The 21,340-nt window shown below is 41.1% G+C and overlaps 1 protein-coding gene across 1 annotated transcript in view; it reads right to left on the bottom strand.

The window, feature by feature from the left end:
- SIPA1L1 (signal induced proliferation associated 1 like 1) overlaps window positions 1–18,115 on the bottom strand; it is a 355,295-nt gene extending 337,180 nt beyond the window's left edge. Inside the window, exons 1-2 of the mRNA XM_069488451.1 lie at window positions 18,055–18,115; window positions 17,358–17,417 (exon numbers count right to left, since the gene is read on the bottom strand). The gene's annotated coding sequence lies outside the window, so the exon portion shown is untranslated. The remainder of the gene's footprint in view (window positions 1–17,357; window positions 17,418–18,054) is intronic.
- Between the last annotated feature and the right edge of the window lie 3,225 nt (window positions 18,116–21,340).

The following is a 21,340-nucleotide window of genomic DNA, read 5'->3' as shown; positions in this document are numbered from 1 at the left end:
CTTGAGGATTTATTCAACATGAACGAGAAGTCTCAAATATTTGGTTTGGAGAAATGAGCCGTACATAAAGTTTAAGCAAAGGTATATTGGATAAGCCTGCAACTCAATATAAAAGTAAAGGTAGTCAAAATGTCCTCCTCTTCCACCACGATCTAAGTTAACTAAGGTAACTTACTAGTGATTTTGATTGCTTGATCCATGGAATACGTGTTTCCTATGCACACTTAAAGAAGCCAAGATTGAACTTCTGTTTTTGTATCTTCAGTTAACTTCAGTTGCATCAATCGCTCTTTAAAAATCTATGCATTTCTAATATATACCCCCAGGCTCTTAAAAGACTTTTATTTCAAAACAAAGCAGACTCTGACTTGATGACAGAATGCTAATTTTAGGGCAATAGGCAGAAGTCAAGGACAGGATGATAGTTGCACAACAGAATCCATGCATGCTGCAAGATGAAAAAGGAAAGCATTTCACCCCGGAAAATAAATGTCAAAAGTTTCCTATCTTGCCCAAGTTGGGAAGTAAAGGGAAGGTATTCTTACTAGAAAAAACTCTGTGGTTACTATAAACTCAGAGAAGATTTACATTTCACCACAACTATACATATTTACATTTTGCCTCGCTAGCTATTCGTATTAGAAATATTTGCAACCCTGGGCCTTGGAGTTCTCTTGGAAGGTATAAGCCCATGGTGAGGTTATCCCCAATCTCAGAAAGTTCAGCCAGCCAGAGAGGACATTCAATGACAACCATTAGAGAGGAAATTAAATACATTATCCACGACTTTTCTCTAGGCATTTGAGATACTAGCTCATCTTCACCCCTAAAAGTTCACTCACCTACCACCTAGTTTTCTTAGTGAAACCAGCAATAGGAAGAGGCGAGAGAAGTTAAAAGAAACAGTGTAACTCCTGTAACTCCTATGCAAACCACAACTGGGTCCCCTGGAAAAATGTAAACAGATGAGCATCTGAAAGGCAAGTTAACTTAATCTTTCTAACTTTCGGTTTCCTCATCTGTTTAATGTTGAAAATACCTATTTCCCAGGAATTGCAGGAGGATAAAATGAGATGGCATAAGTAAAGAAACATAGAATGAATCCATTGTTGTAGTTCAGGGAAGGATATTTATGACTATTATTAACTGGGCACCGTGGAGATCACCTTAACAGGCCAAAGTCCTACAGCAGATAAGGAAAAGAAATCACCAAATAAGTCACATGCCAGTTTGGGAAAACACAGATCATTGATGAAGATATAAAAATATAGTCCCTGACTCTCCACTTGAGCGTGGAACAGATGAATAATAAACTACATACCACGCTTAAAATTATACCAGCAAGACCAGCCTTTCACTGGAGAAATGGTTAAAGATCTTTTATCATCAGTACAGCATAGTGTTTAAAACAAATTACAAGTTTAACTCACAGAGTGGTGGTCATAGCTACCCTACTATAAGGCTTTCTGGCATTTCCAACAGTAAAGTACACTTTATGCACACAGTCAAAACATGACTGCGACTACTCTAGTCCCAACAGATGACTGCACTACATAATTCCTCAACTCAGTCGCTGCTGCAATGTATGTTAACGTAAGAAAAAAATCCTACAACAGGAACTCAACACCCTGGCTCCTATTCAGAGTGCTAATGTCCACCTTACAGGCTCGTTATAAAGATTAGCAATAATGTGACATGAAGTGCCTGACACACTGGTTACTCCATAAATGATAGCCAAGGTTAATTTTATTACAAGGAAGCAACAAAATCAAAAGGCCGAAACAGGCCGGGCGAGGTGGCTCACGCCTGTAATCCTAGCACTCTGGGAGGCCAAGGTGGGCGGATCGTTTGAGCTCAGGAGTTCCAGAACAGTCTGAGCAAGAGCGAGACCCTGTCTCTACTAAAAAAAAAAAAAAAAAATAGAAAGAAATTAGATGGACAACTAAAACTATATAGAAAAAATTAGCCGGGCATGGTGGCACATGCCTGTAGTCCCAGCTACTCGGGAGGCTGAGGCAGGAGGATTGCTTGAGCCCAGGAGTTTGAGGTTGCTGTGAGCTAGGCTGATGCCACGGCACTCTAGCCCGGGCAACAGAGTGAGACGGTCTCAACAAAAATAAATAAATAAATAAATAAAGTGGCTCCTTTTCAACCAAGACATTAAGTTGTACGAAAACAACTGGACACAGCAGCAAACCCGACCAGGAGCAAATTAATAATCAGCAGGTTAATCAGATTATCAGCCACGAATGAACGCCAAAGTGCCCATTCCTCTGGGGCAAAGAAAGAAACAGGCAAAATGAGAAATGGTCCCTATGCTCAGAGAATGTATACCTAGCGAGGAGGAATCACATGGTTTCACCCATCTGTTTGCATGCCCCCCTTGACTCTATGGCCTACGAAGGCAAAACCGAAACTTCCTATTGCCATACAGTACAGGCATTCTGCAAAATTTGGTAAACAAATGAGACACTCATAGGATCTCAGGACTCAAAGTGTCATCTGACTCAAAAATTTCCAAGCCTAGCTTGACAAACTGTTCAATCTAAACTTTCAACATAGAGATTGAGAATCTGTGTACTTAAGATGTTCCCCAGGTGACTCTGATAACCGAGAAGACGGAGCTCCACTAATCTAATTAAGCCCCCCTCCCCCCGCCCCGCCCGCCCCCTCCCCCAACCCCCGTGAACTGTCTGAATGCCTTTTATAAGGACCCTGTCCAGGAATCATACAGCCTTACGCATGAGTGCCTCCAACAATGAGGAGCGCAGCCTAGCACACCTACAAGCACCGCTACTAGAAAGTCCTCTCTGATGTTTATTCGAATATCTGTATTTACTTGTGTTCTATCCCATGGGGCCTAAGAAGACAAAAGTAATCTCTCCTCCTTCCATATGATGGACTTTCAACTGTGTGGCAAAGGATGAGATCCTCTCTGAGTCTCCTCCAGGCTAAACGTGATGAACTATGCACTAATTATTAAGTATACAACACGGTACAACAACACTTCACAGAAGGGAGAAAGCAGGCTGAGTTCTACCAACCAGAAAGACGTCGCCAAAGGAGGTGGGTCCTGAGGGATGAGAAACATACTGATAAAACTAGAGTTCAGGGGATAGAGTTCAAAGGGGATATGGGACACAAGATATGGATAAGGAGCAGGGAAGGGGATAGCAATAATAAGGCTATGGGGGAGGAAATTAGTAGATTTCACATACTTTTTGAATTGAATAGAAATAAAACTGAAAACGAACAAAGGTTCAAAGAAAATCAGAATAGTTAGGAAAAGAAGAGAGCAGAGGCCCAGAATATAAAGGCAGAAACAGACCTAGAGAGGCCAAAAAACAACAACAAAAAAAAAACCAGATAAACAGGAAAGGAGAGACCCAACAGGAAGGTCACAAAGCCAGCAGGAGAGTGTGCGCTTGGCAGGGCAAAGTACTGGAGCCACTTTAGTCCCTGGAGGGTGGCACATACCCCTAAGTGGTGCATTAGAAAGAACAGTGAGAGGAGATGGCCTGGAGACGGGGACAGCAGGGCAGAAGGGGTCAGAAAGGAGACTGCTACAGCCACTTAGGCAGAACAGTCAAGGGTCTGCTCCAACATGGTCACAATGAGATGAGGAGCAAAAGCTGAAAACAAGAATCAATGCAAAGGGCAAAAAAGTGCCAAGGCTTCCTCACAGAACACACCAAGAATAAAAGAAAGGGAAGAATCAGGACAGTATTCAGACAAGGAGGGCCAAGGCAATTATGCAATGTGTGCGCTGAATGCGCTGGTGGATTAGTACTGGGGTGGTTTTATTTTGTTTATGAAAGCTTCAAAGTTCACTCCCTGCTCCACAACACACACCGTAAGCGGTGGTTTCGCTATTTTCTCTGGTCCCAGCACAGGCTGTAGTTTCTGTGTCAGCAGACATATCTGGTTTTGAATCTGGAATCTGTAACATTGCCACGAAGTTCAAGTGCTGGCAAAAAATAAAATGTGCTCTGATAGAGCTAGGTGAAAGAAGTCAGTCACAAAATACCACATACTGGATGACACCGTTTATATGAAGTGTCCAGAACAGGCAAATGTATAAAGACAGAAAGTAGGTTAGTGGTGGCCTAGGGCTGGAGGCAGGGAGGAGGGGTGGGGCTGGAAAGAAACGGGGAGTGACTGCAAATGGGTTTGGAGTTTCCTTTCGGGGTGATGAAAATGTTCTAAAACTGTTTATAGAGATGGTTGCACAACTGTATGAATATACTAAAAACTACTGACTTGTACAATTTAAACAAGAGAATTGTATGGTAAATTGTAACACAATAAAGTTGTTATAAAAAACTTTAAGAGGACATAAATAAGTACTATGACTTCAGACACTTAGAGTGCACCTCCCCAGTAAAAATGACTATTACACTTGAGTTCACATAAAAAGTCATTAGATGATTTGGAAAAACTAAAAGATATTTTAGGAAGATAGTCATGTTCCTGCTAGGGAAAAAAAAAAAAAATTAAGCATGGAAAAGATGTAGATTTTAAACATACCAGACCCCCTTAAAATTATTTCTTACGATTTAACAAAATTTTCTAATCTATACTTCAAAAGGAAAGACAAAGGTTTAAGGTTTTTTCCAACACTTATATCAAGTAATACTATACTGGGTACCTATAGTTCAGTTTCTCAGAAGCCTAAATAATGTATAGTAAGCCAATTCAATGAAAAACAAAGATTACATAAGTTAACAATTACTGAGCAGATGAGTAAACCTATTTTATAAATTTGACAAAAATCTTAACTTAGAGAGAGGTCCTCCTGCTCGAAAGATTCCTGAGAACTACCCAGAATAACTTCTACCTCCACAGTATATACTGAAAAACACAGTTCCTGCTTCCCTGATGCCTTCCTTCATCATCAAAGCCATCACCCCTCTCCACTCACCCCCTAGGATTCTCACTTAGATGGTATCCCACCAACAGTCACACTCACTACGTGCGTCAGGCCCCCAAAGGCACTGTATGGAGGGACTTTACCTTCTCTGTCTAAATCACAGGAACTGCAATAGGCACACACAGCCGATGCCCACTGGAATCTTGCTGCTGCTGTTGCTGCTGCTGATGATGATAAAACTAGGATGGGAAGGAAGAACAGTAGTGTTTCTGCTCAAAACTGCTTACAGATTAGAAGAACCAAGAACCACCACATCTCTTGACTAAAGATGTTCCTAAAAAAAACAACTCATTGGTGGGAAGACATAGGTTATAAGCAAATATCACATTTCAAAGATAGAACTATTTACTGCTACCTCTAAAGAAAGACATTTGATAAATTCAAATTACCACTGATTAAAATATAAGACTGATGCTTTCAACATCTTGGATTTTAAACAAGTGTTAATTCAATAGCTTTAAATGCATATTTAACATATTTCATCTGTCTATAAAAAGATTTAAAGTGATCAAAAAAAAAACCTAGAAGTTTTTAAATAGGTACTCTGAAGCGAGAAACATGGAATAATAAATTTGACCTTTTAGACCCTATCTGTTAACTGATCCAAGTTATAGAAAGCCTAAAATAATAAAGAATTTGAGAAAGGAAAGTGATTTTTTCTACTACTATATCCTCACACCTAAACAAAATTACTTTCACGTGAAGCTATGTTTATTAAGCAGCAAGTCTGGTGCTACACTTCCATGTAGTGGCTCTAGTGGCTCTACGCAAAAAGCAGCCCTCTGACTTTTCCTTGGAGGGAACCAAAATACATTACCAAGTTCTCCCAGAAGCTGCCCAGGAATTGCAGGATGGATCAAACAGAAAGCCAAACCAGCCTTTCGGGGGGCAAATGCTAACTTTCCACAACACATTCTGGCCTATGAGTTAAATAGTTAAAAAGAGACCACAAAGTACATAAGATGGGAACAAGTCTACTTTCCAGAAATCATACAGGACAGAGCTTTGGAAGTCGTCACTGTTTTTCCTCATTTGATCTCAAGAATCCTGAGAAGGGCAGGTACTTTCTCCATTTCACAGATGAGAAACATGAAACTCATGAATAATGACAGACCTGCCCAGCTGCCTCCTTGATTTCTCCACTTGCAAGTCAACTTGCCTCTCATACCCAACACACACAAACCAACTCTGAGTACCCCACCCAAACCTGCTCCTCCAGGCAGCCCCACTTCAGCCAATGGCACCTCCATTATTCCAGTTGCTCAGGCCAAACGTCCTTGACTTCACTCTTTCTCTCATTCCACATCATCCCACCCATCAGTGAATCATGTTAACCCCACTTGAGATATGCCCAGAATCCAGCCGTTTCTCATCACCTGTACTACCATGATCATCTCTCACCTACAGAGTATCGCTAGAAACCTCTAACATCTTCCTCTTTCCACCTTTGCACCCCTCCCCATTCTATTCTTTACACAACAGAGTTTCACCCTTTAAAAATATCAGATCAAAACCCTTTCTACAAAACCCTCCCATGGCTTCCCATCTCACTCACAGTTGTTCACTGATATACCCCCAGGATGAGGGCAGTATCTGCCATCTAGACTGAAGTGCTCAGTGAATATAGCTGATTAGTATTAACAAATGAAAGCAAAATAGCCAAAGCCACACCACTAGTATGTAGTAAAGCCAGCACTAGAACAAATCTTCCAGTGCTCTTTGATAACGAGGAGACCAGATTTACAACAGCCCCAACAATCCACCATGTGAGAGGAAATTCTTAAAATTTTCCTTTGCATAACTGAATCTTTTCATGTACAATCAATACGTTGAATTTCTAACAATAAATTAAAATGAACATATCACTTTATAAAACCATGAAGTATCACACTAGGTGTTCTGAATATTACATATTTGGCATTTTGGGCAAATGCCAGCTTAATTATCACGGTGCTGGTACTCAGACCTTCAGTGTGACTCTTCTGCATTCAGTGACATGATGTTACCACATCTCAAGACTACTACATGCAAAAATGACCCGGACTCTCAAAGATTCGGGACTAAGCACCTAGAAGAAGGGGTGATGAGCATTTCTAAATCTTCCACAATAACCCTCAATAACCCTCTACCAATCATCTGAAATAGGAATTAAGTTACTAGGGTGTTAACAGCAACAACAGAAAGGTTAGATTCAGAATTGTCTACTACCAAAATTACAAAGAAAACTCTCAGAGTTGAGTTTAAATGTTGATTGTTTTTAGAACAGAATGAAACTAGTACTAAAATGATCCACCATTACAGAATTTTCTCACTAAAATGTTTTAGAGTTAAACACAAAAATTCTCAATTTCTCTTTCTTCAGCTCTTTCAAAAATATTTCTACTATTTACAAAAGGCTCCAAATCTCACTAAATCAGAATAATAAATCTGTAGAATTTTAACAGTAGGTCACAAAAGAAATTTAATTCAACCTTCAACTTTCTCCCTTTTACAAAGAAAAGATTATTTGGTATATACATTAGTGAATGATGAAGACTTATTAAATGAACAAATGAAGGACTAAATGAAGATCCAGAAAGATTATATTACTCTTCCAACATCCAACAATTAATAGCAAAATCCAGGATTAGCCAGAACTAGGTTTCTAGATTCTGTTAGAGTGGACGTGGGGATAGAAGAAAAAAAATGATTTGAAAACTATATCTGGGTTGTCAGGAAAACCTTAAACAAATGCATCATAGCCAGTTTCCTTTAGTTCTCTTACTTAGCACCTGATAAAATAAATTTTGCCAAGACATATTTCCTTGGAAACCAAAAAGCAGTTGTATAGTGTTTATTTCTTTCTCTATATAAAGAACATTTAACATAGAACTATTTTCCTAATAAATAACTGCAATTGTTTTGCATCAAAAATAAAACCGGTGGCCTTTGACTAAAAGAAGAATTCAACCAGACAAGATGAAAAGAGCATGGAAATAGACCACTTAGGTCACTAGAAGACTATCAGTTACATGAGAGCAGGAACCGTGTACCTTTTGTTTACTAGAAGCAGCCACCAGCCCCTGGCATATAGTGGGATTGGATAAATACTGATGGGATATGTGAGTAAATTACTCCTTAGAGACCCACCCATGCAGACACAAATTCATTTGGTCATCACTAAACAAACCTTTATTATAGGCCTATCACATTCAAGCATACTATATTTTTCCTCCAAGGAAATTCTACCAAATGTCCCTTCAAGTAATATATCCAACCAAAATTATCCCCATAGTTTTATTAAGAAGATGAGAAAATATGTCTTAAGTAGCCTAAATTAGTCAGTAATAAATACTAAAGCAGCCTTTAAATTTGCTGTTCTGGTTCCAATCTCTCTCCTTCAATTCATCCTGTACAACCCAGCCAGACTAGTTTTCTAGGTTTTTTTGTTGCTGTTGTTGAGACAGGGTCTCGCTCTATTGCCCAGGCTAGAGTGCCGTGGCATCAGCCTAGCTCACATCAACCTCAGACTCCTGGACTCAAGCAATCCTCCTTCCTCAGCCTCCCGAGTAGCTGGGACTACAGGTGCACATCACCATGCCCAGCTACTGTTTTCTAATTTTTTGAGTTGCCTGGCTAATTTTTTCTATTTTCAGTAGAGATGGGGTCTCACTCTTGCTCAGGCTGGTCTCGAACTCTTAACCTCAAGTGATCCTCCCACCTCGGCCTCCCAGAGTGCTAGGATTACAGGCATGAGCCACCATGCCCAGCATCTAGGTTTTTTTTGGTTTTTTTCTTTTTACACATCCAGAAATTAAAACAGTGCTGCAGCAAAATATTCTACCTGTATACATGGCCCACTACTATTCAATGAGCAGATACAGGAAATCAGAAACCACTGGATTAGAATAGGAAAGGCAATACAGTACCAAAGGGAAAAAAAATCACCAGTGACAATTCTTATGATATAATTGATCCAGCCAAAAATCTTGAGACTACTACTAGAGGCTTTCATTAAAGACCTCTCTAAATCACTGTGATACAACTGACACTATATACTCCCTGAGGTACATATCCAATCTTCATGATAATTCAAGGTCCACTACCTTTTTGAAGCTTCCCAAGCCACTGGACTCAATGTGAATGCACGTTATAAACCAGAAGTGCTAGACACATGGTTTTTCCTATACTGCTTGCCAATTGATAGCCTCGTACATTTTGCTATTTAAATCATTCTTACCTCATTCTTCAAGCGTGTCTAGTCCCCCTAAAAAAATTAAAAATTCTTTGAATTGTTTTGTCATTTCTTTATTACTCAACATCTAGAACAGCATAATTTAAAAGTAAGTGCCACTTACACTTCCTGATTTCAAAACATATTACAAAGCAACAGTAATTAAAATAGTGTGGTACTGGCATAAGACAAAGAGAACAATGGAATAGAATACACAGCCCAGAAATAAACTCATGCATATACGGTCAAATGATCTTTGACAAGGGTGCCAAGACCACTCAATAAGGAATGGACGGTCTCTTCAACAAATGATGTTGGAAAAATAGGATATACACACGCAAAACAATAAAGTTAGATCCTTATCTTATACCGTACCACAAAAACTCAATTCAAAATGGCTTAAAGACTTAAATGTAAGACCTAAAAGTAGAAAACATAAGGAAAAAGCTCCATGACATTGGACTTGGCAATGATTTCTTTGATAAGACACCGAAAGCACAGGTAAACAAAAGCAAAAATAGACAAATGGGACTACATCAAACTTGAAAACTTTTGTGCATCAAACAATACAACCAAAAGAGTAAAAAGGCAACCTGGAATGGAAGAAAATATTTGTAAATCATGTATCTCATAAGTGGTTAATATCCAGAATAAATATATAAAGAACTAGTACAACTCAATGACAACAAAAAAAATCAAATAACCCAATTTAAAATGGGCAGAGGACTTGAATAAACATTTCTCTAAAAATGGCCAACAAGCACATGAAAAGATGTTCAATTTCATTAATCAGCAGAGAAACACAAACCAAAACCATAATGAGGTATCACCTCACATCCATTACTATAAAAAAAAATAACAAATATCAGTAAGGATGTAGAAAAGTTGGCACCCTTGTGAACTGCCGGTGTGATTGTAACACGGTGTAACCACTACCGAAAATAGTATAGAGGATCCTCAAAAAGTTAAAGATAGAATTACCATATCATCCAGCAACCTCACGTCTGGGTATATATCGAAAAGAATCAAAAGCAGGGTCTTAAAGAGATATTTGCACACCATGTTCAGAGCAACAACACTCACAACTGCCAAGAGGTGGAAGCCACTCAAATACCCATCCACAGATAAACAAAACGTGGTAAATACATACAATGGAATACTATTCAGCCTTTAAAAAGGAAGCTCTGACACATGCTACAACATAGATGAACCTTAAGGATATTATGCTAAGTGAAATAAGCTAGTCACAAAAAGACAAATACTATATGATTCCACTTCTATGAGGCATCTAGAGTAGTCAAATTCATAGAAACAGTGAGTAGAATGGTGGCTGCAAGAACTGGGGGGAGGAGAAAAGGGAGAGTTATTGTTCAACACTGACAGAGTTTCAGATTTGCAAGATGAAAAAGTTCTGGAGATCTGTTTCACAACGCTGTGAATATACTTAACACTACTGCATTACATGCTTAAAAATGGTTAAGATGGTAAATTTTATATGTTTTTACCAGATTTTTTTTTTTTTTTAAAAGTAAGACCCAACATACAGTTACCGAATTGAATTTACATGTTCTACCTCCACTGCAGGAGTCGAAGCAGCTTGACCCTTTTTTTTAACTGTCAGCGGTCATTTCCAGAGCTCTTCCCAGTCGTCTTTTTTAATCTGTGGGACTCTACAGAGGATGGGAGGCTTTCCTTTTTCACCCATCCAAAATGAAGTTTCTACAGTCGCCAGCCATCTGCTTTCCGGTTTAAGCCCACTACTTATTTACCTTATTGCTGAGCACAGAACTAAAAACTACGTAAAAGCTCTGCGTTTTCACCTGGGTGAGGGAGAAGCATAACAGAATCACCTGAGCTTCTTCGAACCACCCATCTACCTCAGTATCTAGTACATTGCCCAGGAGAAAAGCCCCAGGCTTCCCTGTGATTCTCCACCCTCTCTACCCAAGCACCCACTGCTTCCCCAAGCACACCACTGAAAACCACTATTTTCAAACACCACCTTTCAAACGGCCTTCAGAACAACCCCACCAAAAGCAATTATTAGGCTGAGGTTCTTGAACTTTTAATAAGCCTTTTCTGTGAATCCTATAGCTCTCCATAACCTATCATTTATCTACTGAAACATTATTTTCTTATGTGATTATTATGCCTCGTTTCCTATTACAAAGGATCAGCACTAAGATCCTAATTAAAAGTATAAAACAACCCCGAGACTTTTTGAAGAACCACAGGCATTTCTCAAACTGGAAAAGAGACAAGGGTTAGGAACCACATTCAGGCTTCCTAAAGGGTTTCCCAAGAGCACACTCTGAGCTACAAGTCAAAGTGAACCCCACCCCCCCTACACACACACACACACACACACACACACACACAGAGCACTCTCTTTACACATCAAATACCAGCCAACAAGAAGTTAGACTCTGGCAAAGCATACAGGCAGAACCTTCTGAGGTCTTCAGTGGAACATCTAGAAGAATGATTAGGGAAGAGGAAGGAGTTACATCAACTACACAGTAACCCTCATTTCAAGGGTTTCTGAAAAGTCTTCATAAGACAGACAAGTCACAGCCCTGTGCTTCTTGCAAGAATATGGGAAAATATTGACTTTCCTTTTTTTTCCTAGGCACACATAGCACAGATGAAGCAAGGAATATGAGTCAAATTTGGTAAAAATTTCAGAAAATCCTGTTAATTTATAGTTACATATCTTACAGGCAACTAATAAGTAGATTGCCTCTTCTTGAAGGCATGGGACACTACTATTATCAGCTTCGTCTGTGAGAACATCAAGAACCGAAAAGAAACCTATACAAACAAATGGCCAATCCATTCTGGGAACTAGAGACTGTTGGAGGAAATGCAAAGAGCTCACAATAAATCAAGTTAGAATTCCCACCTGGACAAATAAGTTAGAATATGAAGAAAATGAATTACAGCAAGATAATATAGGGGCCAAAGTAAAAGACACTGATCACAGTCAAGACTTGATGATCAAGGAACATGATCACTCAACACGGAGCCCTTTGGTTTTACTTCTCAATAGCTTTCTTCTGAGCAGCTCGGAACTCATTATAAAATACACTGAACCACAGAAACAATCAATGACTACACCCGTTCAAAGCTTTGGTAAAAGCCTTTATGGAAAAAGTAGAAAGAGAAGAGAAATAACCAAAATAAACTTTCTTGTCTGTGAAATTCATTTAACCTAGATCTATCCTGCGGGAGGAGAGAGGAAAAAAGGAATCCAATGGCAGCGGCGCTGGCTGTCCTGTCTGCTCAAGTTGCCTTTGAGTAACCCCTAGTTATGCGAGCCAGCCACTCTCCCTCCCCAAGCTGGCATCGCAAGGAGCATACATTCTCCTGTCTTTCCTGAATTGGAAAAAGAGAACTCTAACATTATGTAATTGCCTGTTTCCCACAATTTAAAGTTAGACATCCTACATTCTTAATTAGAGGGAGAACTTAGTGTAACATGACAAGCAACAAATCAGAAGTCTACAGGCTGAAAATTCTCATCTCAGACCTCCAGAGGCAAAGACAAATGGCTTTGCCTGGCTTTGTGGCACACCCACCAACACCCTGCTACTCACTAAGGTCCAGCTAATCAAACTCCTGACATCCCTCCATGTCATTTGGTGTCATCCCTCTAGATCTTTAAGAAAACACTCATGTTCTCTTTGCAAATGGTGTTATCTGACTCTCTTCAGGTTAGAATGAAAGGAAAAAACAGACGCGGACTGGCACAGGTTCCTCTACCCTTGAAAGATCCACCCTGATGGTTTTTCCGAACCTTGATGATCACAAAGCTAATCACGCTGTGTTATTCTGTCGCTCACTCAAATCATCTGCGTTTAAGAGATCCAGAGGCAAGGGAATCCCTGCAAGCCTCTATGACTCACTCCAGAGCTCATCAAAAGCCCACCGAAAGAATAAATGAGCTGAGAATAATTAACTTACAGATAACCTTTGAAAAATGAAGTGTCATATACTGTGTGGGTTTTGTTTTTGTTTTTAATTAGCTAGACATAGAAAAAAACTAAAAGCAAAAGTTAAATGCAGCCAATTTATTTTCCATACCAGAAAAGTAGAAGCGCAGCACGGATAGAAAGTTGGACTGCCAATCTCGAGTGATAGTGGAACACCAGTGTGTCACATAGTCCCATATGTAGGACAAGACCCAAACTTCTGTGCGAGCATGGAAAGAATACTATACTGTTTATCCCTCCCAGGAAGAAGGAGAACCCCTCACCTAAAGGGCAGTCACCCAACTGGCAGGGATGTTTCTTCTCTCTTGGCTCAGATTACTGCAGTGGAAGGTAGGGTGGTTCAATATAAATCAGTCCCATTTTCAACGGAAGTTCCTACAACATTTTATAGATATATATACATAAAACAGATCCTGATTTATCTCTGCACCTGACTGACCCCTCAGCCCCTAACCTCTGGCAACCCTTACACGTCACTGAGGGAGGTCTAAAATTTAGTTGGCCACTGTTCCATAAGCAAGGAATGTATAACTTCTTTCTTTTGCAAATGGAAATGAGATTAAAAAGGGGAAAAGTATGGGAACAAGAATAAACTGAGTTTGGCTTTTCTAAAGAACATATAAATATATTATGTATATATTAATAAAGACTTCTTTTTTAAAAAAAGCCGACAGGCGCTACCACATAAAAACTCTAACTCATAATTTCTTTTTCCATAACTTTGTAATTTCAGTAACTCCAAAGTCTAGTTACCAAACACTCCATCATAGTTGTTTTCATGGTTTTCAACCTTACTGTAGATTTTGTTTGCTTCCTTAAGTTTTCCTTTTCCCCACTGTAGTCATTTAGTAAACACTGAACACTTAAGTGGAAGAAAAAAAAAGTAGTGAACAAATTTTAACAGACTGTAAGAGAGGAAAAAAAAAAACAGAAAACAAAGGAATACAGTTAAATGTGGAAACCTGCCTTCCAATCACTGCCTGATCATTAACTAGTTCCATAACCTTCAATAAGTCACTTCAACATTCTAGGCCTCAGTTTTCCCATCTGTAAAATGGAGAAGATGGGCCAAATGATTTATGCTCAAAATCCCTTCCAATTCCGACAATCCAGGAATCTGTTTATCAAAAAGTAAGCAAATGCAATTGTAAATAAGAGTTTATGGTATACAAAGTACGTTCATACATATATTCTCATTAATTTTTGTGGCAAAGCTGTGAAGCAAGTTTTGTGCCCAGCTCTGCAGAAAAAGGCAGTGAAGTTCAGAAAGAGGTTCAATTATTTTTTAAGCTCTTACAGCCAGAAAATGGCAGAGCAGGTATCTGAAACCCAGACCTTCTGAGGACAAATACTGGGCCACAGTATTTCAAAATTTTTAAGTTAAAATTGAAAAATAATTGCTTGACATGCAAAACCTTTATGGAGGCAGCAGGGTATTATAACTCCAAACCAGGGAAGGTTACTACAAATGGGTACACTGAGTACTCCATGAGGCCAGGAACACTCTTTTGCTTATGATTGGAATCAAAGAAACCAACAGCACACCTCCCAGATATCGGCACTCAATAAATATTTTGTGACTCCCACAAATCTCAAAAGGTTAGGAATATAGGGATGCTGGGGGGGGGAAATATTTTTTTCTGAGTTTATTCTGAGATTTGAACTTCCATGATTTGAGCCAAAAGGAAGAAAGAAGTATGCTTTGTCAGAGTTCTAGCTCTTTATCATGAGGATGAGTCTACTGACCTTTCCCAGAGAAAGCTCAATTTGGTCAGTGAACCAAAAGGCTCAAATCTGAGATGTCACCTGAAAATCTTCAGGACATTTATGCCTCCCTTGTGCACTGACATGGACTAATACAAATGATAATACAATGGTGAGGACTGACAAGAGGCACCTAATCATGTTACCATTAATCATTACAAACTTTCGACTAAATTGGACAGGTTCAAAGAATCTGTACTCTTAAACCATTTCCGCTTTCCCATGATCCTGTTTCACAGCTCAGAGATTTAAAAAAACAGTCACTTATTAAAAAATTCAAACTGCAACTTAACAGAGAACATATACACATCTCAACTCAGTCAACCAAGATCCCCCAAAGTCTACAAAACTGCTAATCTCAAGCAATCCTCAACTGATGACTTCAATAAAATTACTAGAAGCTGTTTTTAAAGGTTGCTAAAAAAATCCAGGTGGGGGCACTACAGCAAAATTACACACTTAATGCAAAGCAAAAGCAAAGTAAATAAAAAAGCTAGAAAACACTAGTTAAAAGATAATAAAAAAAAAAAAAAGAGTTAGATGAATCTCAATGTAAAATTTCAGAAATGCTTTGGAATTATTACCAAGAGTTCAAGTCAACCTTGCCATACAATCCCACAATGAAATTACAACTATTATTGCCTGATATTTCAGATTTAAAAAGTTCACTGTACCAGAATTGTAACTCAAACTCAAGGAGCAGAACCAGGAACTGCAGAGAAGCTCACAACAGCAACACCTACTGACTGTCTTGAGCCACTTGCCAAACTTGTTCTCTCAGTCAACTGGAGAAATTTAATGATAGTCAACTTCAAGAGTCCTTTACTTAAGCATTAATGAGATAAGAAAATTAGTTGTCAGTGACATAAAACCATTCATCCCCTAAAATCTCTTATTTTGCCTCGAACCATTTATGTGCAAACCATCACCCAAGTCATTTTAAATGCATTGTTAATTGCTAATGCCTTAGTATAAATAATTTATTCCATGGGAAAAATTTTTTAAATATTAATATTCTAGTTAATAACTGGGATGTCGCCTAATAGTGGACACATCAGTGACCATAAACTGATTTCCTTAAACCTTTTAGCTGAGGCTATTGCCATTACCACTGCTCTACATTATCTCATCATCTTTTTTTTCATCCTGGTAAAGGTAGCTTAATTGCAGCTTTCAAAAAATGAAAAGGAGAAAAGTGAAAGTCAAAAGTCGTTAACACAGGATTATATACAAAATACATACTGTTACTAAACTGGCTGCAGGAAGCGATTCTCTAGGACTTCATCTTGTACTTTTCCAAAAGATTTCAGTCGGAGAATCTTTGCCTTGGAAGAATACTTCATATGAGAAAACAGGAGAAAGTTGACACTTAACTCCCACAGAGTACCCGTATAAAAAACAATGGCTTTAAGAGTCTGAGTCAGAGTTTCAACATGAAAGGTTTGCTTTATAGAGGAAACGCCAGCCCCAGTTCATCCAGATAGACCTGGAACCTCAGGAAAGTCGACACCTCTACTCTGAAATTTGCATCGCATCACTAGCTCTAGTTTAGAAATATATAATCATTTAGCAGGTAGTATGAATTTCAGTGAATGCTGCCTCTAAACTACTCGTTACGAAAAATAAAATCTATAAGGTAAATGCAGTCTAGGAGCCATCAGTCCCCAAACGCTTCCCTTAGAAAACGAATGCCAACGATTCAGTCAAACATCTTCCTTGAAAGTGAACCATTTCCCAAATCTGTTTCCCAAACGGTGAGCCCCGATGAAATTTCAACCTGCCCAACACGATTACTTGTCCACTTAGAAATGCCGTGGAGCGATTTAAGAGCCTCGGAAATCTCCTTTAAGGTCAGGAGAGAAGTTGGAAACAGATGGAGCGAAGGAGGAAAAGTTCTTTTTGCAGCTCCCTCACGCCTCCCCAGCCCCCTCGAGGTTTACATGCTCCAAGGAAAGCAGGTTAGAGCATCCCAAATTTTCACTCCCCCAAGACCCCCAGGGGAGAGAAATTAAGCAGCCTCCGGCACCGAGCTGCTCTTCTCCCTTTCCCACAATCAAACCACTCGGCCTGTCCCCTCCAGCACAGCCTGCAAAGCGCTCACCCAGGTGACCGAAGGGGAAGGGTCGCCCGGTGGAGACGAGTGCTGCAGGGTGGGCGCAGCCCCTTGGACAGGGACGCGGGTCTCCTGGCCTCTAGCAGAGGCGCCTGCTGGGTAGTTGTGCAGATTCGGGTTCCGAGGTGCATGCGTGCACGCGCGGCGGGCGCGGTGGAGCCGGGACTCGCCCCCGCCCGCCTGCGCTATCAGCACGCCACCAGATCGGAAATCAAACTTTAACCCGCCTCCCGGTGTCCTGCTCCGGGCCCCGGACCCAGCCCCGGCCAGAAACAGGGCATGGAGCTGTCAGCAGTCCAGCACCCCCGCTCCCCTACCAGGACCCGAGGCGCGGGGGCCACTTACCGCTCGGCCCGACCTCCGGGTGCAGCCGCGCGTCCCAGGCGCGTCCGCCGCGCGCTCCCCCTGGGGAGAAAGAGAAACCGCGTAGACGGTCGGCGCGCGCTCACTCGCCGCCTCCTCTGCGGAGAACGGCAGGCGGCGAGGCCGGGCCCGGGCGAGCGCCGATCGCCGATCAGAGGGGAGCCCGGGGGAGGAGGAGGCGGAATCAGCCCAAGTCCCGAGGCTGGCTCCAAGGGGGACCCGGAATGCAGGCTGGCGCGCAGCCGGCAGGGGCTGAGCTCCTGGAGGCGTGGAAGGCTGAGTGCCCTGTCCTCGGGCATCAACTATTGTCTAGGCGCCCAGGCCCCCGCTCGCGCCGCCCCCGAGGCTCAGCGCCCCCCATCCCGCCCGCCTGCCCCCAGGAGAAAGAACAGAGGGGTGGCCGGCGCAGGAAGCTAGTGCGGGACGGCGCGAGGTCCGGAGTCCGAAGACCCGGGGTGGGCGCGGGTGGGGGGGGGAAGGGAGGTGCGTGCCGAGGGGGGGAGGGGACAGGTAACTGCAGACCGCGGCGGGAAGAGCCGGGAGGACCGTAGGGGAAAGGAAATGGGGAGGGAGCCACAGAGGAGGATGGGGATGGAGTGGCTTGGGAAGGGCGGCCTCTGGGACCCAGACCTGGCCATCCCCGGGGACCCTCCTCCCGGGGACTCGGCGCCACACTGACTTTTCGATCACTTGCTCACGCACGCACTAAACTCGATCACAAAGTTGCCGGCAGCTGCGGCGCCGCGCTAGCCCTTCCCCTCCCCGCCCCATCCCTTCCCCTCCTTCACTCCTCCCTCCCCCCAAGTCTCGGGTGAGATCACCGCGGAGCAGCTCAGCGCTGCGCGCAAGTCTCGCGAGAGGAGCGGCAGCTCGGCCCTGCGGGCGGGGGAAGCGAAAAGAGTCTGAGCAGGGTGGAGGACCGCAGAACTGCTGGTTGCTATGACGACGGCAAAGCCCTGGATTCCTGTTTCCTGCAGAGAGCAGAGGCAGCAAACGTGGGTGCAGCTTTCAACCTGCCCCCTTCCCAGCTCGACGCCCTAGTGGTAGGGAAACGGGGGTGGTAGCAAAAGGAGGATTTTTAAGCCTGTTTGAGAGAGCATCTTTAGAAGACTGGCATTATGATATCTGGCCAAATTTGGCAAATAAGGTTAATTTTTAAGAGGTTCAGGGGCAGATTTCTGCCATAGAAGCCAGTGCAAATCTGTACCCCTAAATTTCTACCATATATTCTGTTTTCAACCTTCCCTTTTAATCTCACCTCCCACGCCATACGTCCCCTCCCTCCTCCTTTTTCCAACACCCCCACCCTGCAGCCCCACTCCACATACAGGCCCCACCAGACTGGGCTCCTTGAGGATCTGGCTTAGTCATTTCCCTGTTCTCCATAGGCTTGGTACATAGCAGGTATTTGCTTAATGTCTATTTTTTTTAAGTGAATGCAAAAGTCCATGCATACTTTCGTCCTACCCTGGAGAGTACTTAGGCTTAGAAAATATAAGTTTCCGCTACACAGTCAAGTTTTTGACTCTATTACCCTCCCATTTCTATTCACACCATGTCTTTTTCAATGGTTATAATCCTTCCTTTCTCCATCTTTGTCTCATAAAAACCCTATTCGCCATGGGGGCAGGGACACAAAGCAGTTTGTTGTTTTGTTTTTCCAGAGAGGGGGCGGCCGGTCTCACTCTGTTGCCCAGGCAGGAGGGCTAGAGGGCAGTGGGGCGATCATAGTCACTATAGCTTGTCTGGAACTCCTGGGCTCAAGCGATCTTCCCACCTTAGCATCCTGAGTAGTTGGGACTACAGGCATAGGCCACCATGGTTGGGTCAAAGCATTAAAAAAAAACATTAAGCATCCTCAGATGCCTTTATACCTACTCCAAAGTGCTATTAAGGATGAAGATGAAATTTTCTCATGCCCTGTTTCTTCTTTTAATTGTAGAAACTTTTCTGTGGGGGTGTTTACATACTCACTACCTAAATAAAATGGATACTGTGAATAGAAGTTAAGCTTAAACTTTAGATTTCAAAATGGATGAGTAAAAATAAATTCTATGGTATGTGAATTATATCTCAATTTTTAAAATTCCTATACATTAATATGGGGAACCATTATTTAACTCACTCCCACAGAACAAGAAAGCTAAAACATGAATTTAAGCATATGAAGAATAGGCAGTTAGGACCCTTAGGTTACTTGCGAGCTTAAATCCTATGTCAGTGAAATTTTTAATATTAGAAACCTAAGTTATACACAATGGTAAGAGTTACTACACAAAGTCAGGAAACTAAGGCTTAAATTCTTCTATGCCATTAATAATTGTATCTCCTTGAAAAGTTACTTAATCTGATTCTTCATCTCTAAAATGAGGGGGTGGCCCACATGTTAGGTTATTACAGCTTTAAAATTCTATAGTTCTTAGACCTATAAAAAGTTCCAATAAATAACATTCTTTTACAGCAAACAATAAGAAAAATAAGTCTTTCATTTTATAGTAGATCAGTTTCACAAAGTTCAGCTACATGTTGACAATTTTTTTACATATTGGCAATTTTATTTTAGGTTCTCTTGTCTCAACTACAAAGACAACAAAAATATTGACCATGTTACGGTAATTTCAAAGGGAATCCATTGTTCGTGATTTGTTTTTACACTAACTCAAAACAGATTCCTTGTTATTTAATAAATATGCTGATTCAAACCAAAGACCCAAACTAAATACATCCACACTCCCAAAATGGCTATAAAAAGGAAAGAGGGAGGAAGAGAAGGAAGGAAGGAAGGGCCTCCAATTCATAGACTGATATGTTTAATATCGCATTTTTACAAAGAAGCAAAATGGAACATAACCATCAATCCTATGAGTCTGTTTCAAGGAACCGTCTTTCATAACATAGCAAAATATTCAAAGTCAGTTGTTACTCATTTGTTCTAACTTAACTTTTAACATAGTTTTGCCCTTAAAGGATGACTGCCAATCTGTATTCACAGTGTAATTTCAGTTCCACCTGTTTTATGACTCCCAGATAGCCATTTGAAATAATTGACCCAAGTGCTAGCCAAATCCATTAACTTTCTTCAACGCTTCTTATGAGGCTCAAGAGATGGGTGTTGGCCTCAAGTTACAAAGACAACTTCCCTAATCTTCAGGCAGGCCTCAAATTACAAGATAACTTCCCTAATCTTCAGGCATAGTAGAATAGTAGAAATTGTCCCAGGGATCTAAAACTGCTCTTTCAAGGCCGTGGGCTACTGTTTACCCATCACTGCTGGCAGAACTTTCATCCCAGTTTCTGAAGGAGATAAGTGAAATCCACCAAAGCTGAATTTCCAACTGCACATTCTCTGGGTCAATCACTTCCACTGTATCCTCCTGACCTTCCTGGGGTTTCAGAATAATAGCAGAAGAGGGAAAGAGGGAACAGAGAGTTTGCCAAGCACAGACTAGATGTCAACCCACTTTCTGCCCACTCTCTCTCCTGGCTCTTCTACCCATCTATGCTCAACCCATTCCCCTACACGATATGTAACCTTTCCTAGCGAGGACAACATCTAGTCGTTTACTATGTTAGTCCTCCCTATTTGCTAGTAGTTGGTTAGAAAGCAAGTGAATTCATTTCTCTCTGCTTGTTTACTTCTACTCAACAAAACACCCTAACACATCAAATACAGAATGAGTTTTAACACAGAGGACTACCAAGTGAGGAAATTTTATATATTTTTTTTAATGCTATAAACACTGATTCATATTTGCATGTTTTACAGTTAAAATCTGGTTCATCTGGCCCATCATGAGTCAATTCAGAACTTACTGTTCCTGGCTATACATCTACAGGGCATTGCTAACTAATATGCAGGAAGATAACTCTGAACCATTAAAAGGTCCAAAGTGCCCTCCAAATCACCCAAGATTAAATGATATCCAATGTTATTTCACTTTTAGGGTTTCATTGTTTTTGTTTGA

Source organism: Eulemur rufifrons, chromosome 2, assembly GCF_041146395.1.
Source record: "Eulemur rufifrons isolate Redbay chromosome 2, OSU_ERuf_1, whole genome shotgun sequence".
In the NCBI taxonomy this organism is placed as follows: Eukaryota; Metazoa; Chordata; class Mammalia; order Primates; family Lemuridae; genus Eulemur; species Eulemur rufifrons.
The sequence above is the reverse complement of the archived record's forward strand: the minus strand, read 5'-3'. Positions and strand labels throughout refer to the sequence as shown.